Raw genomic sequence first — 8,864 nt, forward strand, 5'->3', positions numbered from 1 at the left:
ATAGATAGATAGATAGATAGATAGATAGATAGATAGATAGATAGATATACTAATCAATTTTTTAAAAGTTAAAACTGGTGGGGGGGTGGGAGCAGAGACAGAATGGCATGGAAATACCATGGAAATGTGGAGACCTAGATCCAGGTGAGGTAAATCCAAAGCTGGTTTATCAGAGTCCAGGGGTAAAAATTAGGTTTCTGGTGGGGAGGAAAAGGAAATGATGATCCAAGTGGAGACTCCATGGTATTAGGATTTAGGTTTATATCTTAGCTCTCCCATTTACTTCTTGTGTGACCTCAGACAAGACATTTAATCTTTTATGATCTTTATGACCTTTAACCTGTTTCCTCATCTTTAAAATGAGAGGAATAAATTAGATAACCTCTAAGGTCCCTTGCATCTCTAAATCTGCTTTAGAAGTGTTACTAGTAGGAGTATGTTCTATTATGGAAAGAACATGTGTCTGAATAACAAAAGGACTGAATTCTAGTCTCAAAGCTCCCTCTAATTCTCTGCATCTATGGGTGTAATAGGAATGGGAATTTGAAGATCTTCCCTGCCCCTTAATAGGCTGAATTAATCACATGGAGCCTGTGGTAGGAGGATTTTGCTGAAAGGATGGAGTAGAGCCCAAAGGAAGCCCAAAGCTGGAGGGAAGAGAAGATGCAGGCAAGAAGACAGGCTTGTGATTATTTGTTTGTGGGAAGGCTAAAGGATGGTGTGACTCCCTGCTATGTAATGGTGTATTAACTTCTTTGTTGCTGTGATGGATTTGACTTTCTGGTGTTGGGATTTGGCTTTCTGGTATCCAAATAAATGCTTTGCTTCTGTCTTCTATATGGAGAGTTATATTTTGAGATTCAGAATTATGCCAGCATATTCATAGTTGCTGTTGGTGCTGTGAATATTGCATTGGCACTCTAATGGGCAAGACAGTTCTGGGATTTATAGGCTCATAGAACTAGAGCTAGATGGAAGCACTAAGACCATCTAATCTAACCCCCTCATATTACATATGAAGAAACTGAGGACCAGAGAGGTTAAGTGACTTTCCCAATATTACATAGGTGGTAAGTGAACAGAGATAGGATTTGAATCCAGGACCCTTGACTCCAAAACTATTGGTCTTTCCACTACATCACTTTGCATCTCAGATTTTATTTCCTTCCCTATAATTGAGGAGTTTGGACTAAAATATTTCTAAGGTCCTTTCCAGTTGCAACATTCTGTGGTTCTAGAACCCAGGGCTCTCTCCTCTCAGTCCTGTATTCTTTCCCCTACCCCACCCTGTTTCATGTTCATTTTCTACATTTTTCAATGTTGACTATTAATCAGGTAGTGAGTTCCTCACCACTGAAACTGTATAAGCCCAGAGATATGAGACCTGCCAAGGATGCAGTAGAGGGGACTACTGCTCTCTATTTCTCCCAGTTTCATTAAAGAACAGCTGATGTTGGGGCCAGTACTCAATTTTGTGCTTCTGTGATTCTATATCTATATTTTTTAAAGGTAGAAAATTTTAGCCTGCATTCCTTAAATATAAGTTGATGGGTCAATAGGTGCCTGTAGAGGAGACAATAACATTTCAAACAGACCATGTTTATGAATGGGAAGCCGAAGGGAGATAAAAACAGAGACAGGAGAGAAAAATGGCCTCTCCCCCTCCCTTTACACGACAAAGCCTCCTAAATGCCAAAAATGGAAACTAATTTTTAGACACCAGTGATAACAGAGCCTGACTGATAAAATTCCCCAGAGAAGGGCAAGAAAGGGAGGAAGTTAGCCTGGGAAAATCCCATCATTAGTGATGGGTCCCTTTTATAGTAAGCCTTAGAATCAGAGGCTCATAGGTTCCTAGATATTGAACTGAGAGGGACTTCAGAGGTCGATGAATACAACCCCTTCATTTTACAGATGAAGAAACTGAGACTCTGGGAAGTCACATGACCTTGGTTTCTTCTTGGGTTGCTGAAACAGGGAAAACTGCAAGCCCTTAAGACAGTGGTGTGAAGAAGCTTCTCAAAAGGCTTTTTTCCCAATGTAACAGCCCTTGGTCCTGGGATGATGGAGTTGGGTGGGGGAGAGCATGCTATAATTGGGGAACAGGAAGCAGAATGGAGAAACAAGGAAAAAACCACAAATTTCCCAATTTGAAAAGTATGAGCCTTGCCTATGCAAGCTGGTGAAGGAGTTACTCTGGGGCACTTGCCATTGATTAATCCAAAAAGTATTTACTATTCTGCCAGTTACTGTGCTAGGGAGAAAAAAATAAACCTGCCCTCAGGGATATTGCATTCTATTGGGGTAGAGTACCTGTATCCATATAAGTATATACAAAATTATACAAGCTAATGTTGATGGGGGGTGGGAGGAAGGGAGAGACACTGATAGGTGATGGCATGAAGAAAGGTTCCAAGTAAAAATTGGTGCTTGAACTGAGCATTGATGGGAGCTAGAGGTTCTAAGGGTCAGAGATGAGGAGAAAGTGCAAAAGTTATTGGAACAGGACATGGAATGTATGAGGAATAGCAACAAGTCTAATTTGGTGGGATTATAGGGTGTATGAAGAGAAGTAATATATGATAAACCTGAAAAGGTAGTGTGAAGCTAGGTTTTGAAGGTCTTTAAATGTCAAGCAAAAGAGCTTGTATTTTATTCTAGAAATAATAGGAAGTTTATTGAGCAAGAGAATTATAGTCACTCTCTGGTCACCCAAATTCCACAACAATTGTCTGTGCCTGCTTGAAAGGGCTTCCCAGTCTCTCAAGGCAGTCTTTGGATTCTAGTATAAGCACTCTACCCAGCCACCTGCAGTAGTGGTCTCGCTACCAATCAGGTACATATACTCCTAACCTTCCCCCTACATTTACTGTCCAGCTGCATACCACTGTCTAACACCCTGGGATAACTCTACCCTATGGCTGAACTTCTAGAAACAATGATAGTCCACTTAAACTCATTTCTCAAATGATTAGCATACTTCCACTCCATCATTCCCTACCCATCCCAGTGATTCTGAATCCTCAGCTATAATTGTTTAAACCTCATTCTTGGCCACCCAAAGAGCATTCCTTTATTCCCATTCTTCTCAATCCAATCCATGTCTCTAATACTATAAAGTTACTCACCTCTTTCCACTGTGCTCTCTGGAATGCCTACTGCATAAGTAACAAATTCAAACCTTTTTGCTTTCCTTCCATTTTCTTGCACTTACTGAGATTGGTGGCCTTCTGGTGACATGGTTTCTCCAGTCATCCTTTCCAGCACTGACTTTGCTTTCATTCATACTCTGCCCACTCCCCACTCACTGGTAGTCATGGGAGAATTGAAAGACTCCTTGCTCCCCTTTGCCAATTCCAGACTTTCCCTCTACTACTCTCACTCAGTAACCTTTCTGCCTTTGAAGTACACTCAATCCATATTTAACAATCAATATTCTGGTGGATCTTGTCTACCAACCTCCAGGACACTTTCTTTTTTTCCTCAATGAGTTCAGTTCCATCGTTCACAGTCTTTCTTCCTTAATTCTGCATCTCATATGAGGAGAATTCAACATACGTCTTGATACTCTATCAAAGACAATAACCTCCAAGTTTCTCAACTTTTTCATTTCCCCAAACCTATTCCTCTACTTCACCTGGGCCACACACACAGCTGGTCATACTCTGTATCTTGCCATCCCTTTATCTGATAAGTGTCTGTCTTGCGGTCTCCATGCCTGGTCTTCCCATTCTTCCATCTCTCAGCTCCTTTTCGCGCCATCATGGCTGCTTTGGATGCTCTCTTCCTTTTCCGATTCTGACCCATGGTGAGTCCATTCAATGCACCGCGCTCTTCTCTCTGCCCCTTGTCTCCAATTTATCCCATAATATCCCATAATGCACAGTTTGTCTGCATGTTTTCTCCCTATTGCATTGTGAATTCCTTCAGAGTAGCAACTGTCTTTTGCCTTTGTTTGTATCCCCAGCACTTAGCACAGTCTTGAACATGTAGTAAGTATATAATAAATGTTAGTTTACTGACTGACTGACTGGCTAGCTGACTGGCTGGCCAGATTTTAGGAATATCACTTTGGCTGCTACGTGGCGGATGGATTGGAGCAGAGAGAAGCTGTAGACAAAAATGCCAATTGTGATAGTCCAGGTGAGAAGTGATGTGATTCTTCAAGTTGAGACCTGAAGCAGATCTGTGGCTGTACAAGTATAGAATAGGGGCAAATATAGAAAATGTTGTGGAGGTAGAATCAACAAAAGTCAGCAACTAATTGAATATGTCCTTCCTTCTAACAAACATAAAGCATGTGCATCTGTGGGACTCCACTAATCCACAGTCAAGCCTCAGGCCATTATTAATTGGGTTCAATTATCTACTATGTTCCAGGGAAGGCAAGGTCCTTGAGGGCAGAGGCTATTTCATCTTTGCTTCCATGTGCCTGATGCCAACATAGTAGCTGGTATGTGACAGGTGCTAATAAATACTTGTCAAAGTGAGATGAATTGAAAGACAAATAAGGCATGCTACTGTCATCAGGTGGGCAGCTAGGTGGCACAGTGAATAGAGCACTGGGCTTGGAATCAGAAAGAGATGTTGTGGTGAAGAGGGATAGATGTGTTCTACTTAATTATCCCCTGAGTATAGAAGTAGAGGAACTTTGGGTAGAAACCTCAAGAAAGCAAATGTTGGTTCACTCATGAAAATCTTCCTTGGAACTCTAGAGGTTTTTGAAAGAACAGAGTGGCAGAGAAAATGGTAGGCTCTTTAACCATGGAAGTCTTCAAGCAAAGTCTGGGTAACCTCTTGCTAAGGGTGCTACACAGAGGATTTTTGTTCAGGTATGAAATAAACTAGATGTCCCTTTCCAACAAAATTTCTAAGACTGCAGCTTCCTCCATTGCTCATACTTCTGTCCACTGGAACCACTCAGAACAAGTCTAAAACTGCTGGCTGGGGATAATGAGAGAAGGCTTCATAAAAGAGGTGTCACCTGAGCCGAACCATGAGAAGGACAGAATTTTGAGAGATAGAGACTGGGATGCTCACTTCAGTTGTGTACATACTAAAATTGGAATTGAGAATAGGGAGCAGAGAATAAAATTAGCATGGCCCTTCACAAGAATGACACACAAATTCATAAAGAACGGCATAGTTCTGAAGTAGCTCAATATAAGGGATTAGATAGGGGACCAGGATAGAGGAAGAAATTCCAGAGACAGGAAAAAGAGAGTAAAGAAACAAACTCTCTCTTTGGGGAACACTGAGACTGGCTGGCATCTGGGGTATATGAAAGAAGGAGTAATAGGTACTAAGGCTAGAAAGGATGAATCTCTCACAGACATTAGCCCGTAAACGGGGAGAGAGATGATGCCTGTGTGTTTTCTGCCTGCAAAATGTTACATCCCCCCATCACTACCAGAGCAAGGAACTGAAAGTCCCAGAAGGAGAAGAGGTCCCTAACAGAGAGCAATTGAGAGGCCATGCTTTCTATTGATGATTCTCCTGCTGGCTGCTTCTTTTAAAAGTCTTGTCCATCCCATTAACGAGAATCAGGAAGCCAGCTTTCTGATATAAAGAACAAGGGACCTCTGCCTCTTCCCCTGAGACAACACTTACCTTTGGAAAGCTGCCCAGTAGGTAGAAAAGATAAAAGAAAAAAAATGAAAGAACCTGCAGTATTCAGTTAAGAAATCTCAGGCTGAACATGGGAGCTTCAGGGCATATATATCATAACTTATTCCTTAACAACATTTCCATTTTCTAACATGTATTTTCATGCAATAGTTGCCACAGTGAAATTCAATCCCAGTTAACCCAAGAAGCATTTATTAAGGGCCTAATAGGTACAATCAACCAATCAACAATAATCCCTTTTATGTGTTATCTGCCCCTATTAAAATGTAAGCTCCTTGAATATAGGGACTGATTGACCTGCTTGCTTATATTTGTATTTTCAGCATTTTGCAGTGTCTAGCACATATAAATTCTTAATAGTTTATTTATCTATCCATCCATTCATTTATTCATCTATTTATCTCTCTGTCTCTGTCTCTCTGTTTCTCTCTCCTATATATAATATATTTGTATGTGTATGTATATGTACATACATGTATATAAATGTGTATATTGACAAACATTTCTTAAGCACTTACTGTATTCCAGGCATTGTTCTAAGGAAATACAAAGGAAAAAGGAAAGAAAAAGAAAAAAGAAAAACAGCCCCTGCTGTTTTCATTCTAATTAGGAGATGGCATGTAAATAAATGGGTCCATACAAAGTAAATGCAGAATAGATGGAAGGTAACTTTAGAGAGGAAAGCTCTGGCATCAGGAGGACTGGAAAAGGTGTCTTGCAGAAGGCCGATTATGAGCTGAGCCTTGTAGGAAGCCAGTGACTCTAAGAGGCAGAGTGAGGAATGAGAACATCCCAGGCATGAGGGACAGCAAAAACAAAGGCATAGAGTCAGGAGAGTGAGGAAAAGTGAGTAGGTCAGTATAGCTGATTTATAGAGGATCTGGGATGATGGGGAGGGATACAAGGAAAAAAAAGAGAATGATCTCTGTCCTCAGGGTGCATTCATTCTACTGGTGGGGGGAGGTGGAGGTGAGAAGGCAGAAGGTGGAAGACCCAGTTCTGGAAGTAGCAAGAAGACCATTTTGGCTAGACTATGTGAAGAAGAGAAGTGTGAAATAACTCTGGAAAATTCAGCTGATGTCAGGTTGTGCCGAGTCAATGAAAAGATCATTGACAGAGTTGTATGGGTGCAAGAATACTGGATTCAAAGTCAGAGGACCAGGGTTCAAGTCCTACCTCTAACATACTTCCTACCTGTGTGGCCTTGGGTAAGTCATTTCATATTACTAGGCCTCAGTTTAATCATCTATAAAATGGAAGAGATGAGGTTGTGGCTAGAGGTTGGACTAGATGACTTGTGAGGTCCCTTTAAGCTCTAAATCTATAATCCAATGAATTTAGATGCTGGCTCTGCTACTTACTACGTGTGTGCCCCTGGGAAGCATCACAGTACAGTGAAAAGAATGCTGGAATTACACTTAAAGGACATGAGTTCAAATCCCAACATTGCTACTCACTTCCCACCTGTGTGACCTTGAACGAGTCATTTAACTTCTTTAGGACTTCCTTAATTTCCTCATTTATAAAGTGAGAGAGTTGGACCACATGACCTCTGAGATTCCTTCCACCTTTAGATCTCCTGTGAATTTTCAGTGCTCTTTTGTGTGTTGTCTCCTCCCATTAAAATATAAGCTCCTTGAGGGCAGAGACTGTCTCACTTTTACCCTGTATTTGTATATCCAGAGGTTAGCATAGTGCCTGTAAGCAGTAAGCATTTATCAACTTTCTTTTTTGTTTTTTTTTTGGAGGGGAATTGGGGTTAAGTGACTTGCTCAAGGTCACATGGCTAGTAAGTGTTAAGTGTCTGAGGCCGCATTTGAACTCAGGTCCTCCTGAATCCAGGGCCAGTGCTTTATTCACTGTACCTTTAGCCACCCCAAGCAGTAAGCATTTAATACATTTTTGTTTCCTTTTCACTGGGGTTTTGTAGACTCATAGACTTGTGAAATCTCAGAATCTCAGAGTCGAAAGGGAACTCAGAGGCCATCTCACACAATCCACAGATTTAATATCGATATCCCTGCTGCCTAGCCTTCACCCCCAAGCCTCCCAACAAGGGGCCAAACACCACCTGTAATGTTAATGAAATAGGAGGATCTTCCCTGCCCATTAATAAGCTGATGTGCCCAGCTGTGATACATCCTGAATCACATAGAGCCCATTGTGGGAGGAACTTGCTTAAAGTGAAGCTTGCTTTAAGGAGGTTTACTTGTAGGAAGGCTTTCACACCTTTTGGTACTAACCAAATTAGGCACTAAGTCAGGAGATGTGTGATGTCTTCTGACTCTGAGAAGTGTATATATACTCTGAGTTGGTATTTTGCTTTGGGGGTTTGCCCACGAGAAGGATCTTTTGATTTCCTGGTTGAGACTTCGAGTAGCCATATGTTCAGACCCCTGACTGTTCAGATGTAAAGGTTCTTTCAATACAGTGTAAAATGTATAGCAATATTGCTTTGATTCAGGCAGTCAGAGCAGTGTCTGTTGGTCTTTGTGCTAATTTCTCTGCTTGTATTTTCTCTGTGTTTTCTCCAAGTTCAGGGTGCTGACCTTTTCCCTGAACTAGTGAATGTAATTTAAAGTAGAATGGTTAAACCCTTTTTGTGGAGCAGTCTTTCCTTTAAAAGCAGATCAAAGGGGCAGCTAGGTGGCACAGTGTATTCCAGCACTGGCCCTGGAATCAAGAGGACCTGAGTTCAAATCCAGCCTTGGACACTTAACACTTACTATCCCTGTGACTTTAGGCAAGCTACTTAACCCCAACTGCCCCTCCTTCCACCCCAAAAAGCAAAAAAAAAATTACTGAGGACCTCTAAAGAGCTCTTTGGGGCAGCTCGGTGGCACAGTGTATAGAGCACTGACCCTGGAGTCAGGAGGACCTGAGTTCAGGTTTAGCCTCAGACACTTAACACAAAACTAGCCATGTGACCCTGGGCAAGGTACAATTGCCCTACCTTCCCCCCTTCAAAAAGCAATAAATAAATAAATAAATAAAAGCAGATCAAAGAACTTGTGCCAACAGGTCTATCTGGGTATGCTAGGTTCTTGCTGTTACACCACCTCTCCAGAAAGTTCCTTCCACTTTTAGACAGCTATTTGGATCAGGAAGACTTTTTTTTCCTTATATTGAGTTGAAATTTACCTACCTATAACTATTTTAAACTAGTAGAAATTTTCTACAGTACATTAAAGTAATCAACAATCTCTAAATTATTGAATTAGCATGACCTTCCCTCA

The sequence above is a fragment of the Petaurus breviceps genome, unplaced genomic scaffold (assembly GCF_028583685.1).
Source record: "Petaurus breviceps papuanus isolate PSGF00001 unplaced genomic scaffold, PetGlider_PUasm1.0 101, whole genome shotgun sequence".
NCBI classification, from domain to species: Eukaryota; Metazoa; Chordata; class Mammalia; order Diprotodontia; family Petauridae; genus Petaurus; species Petaurus breviceps.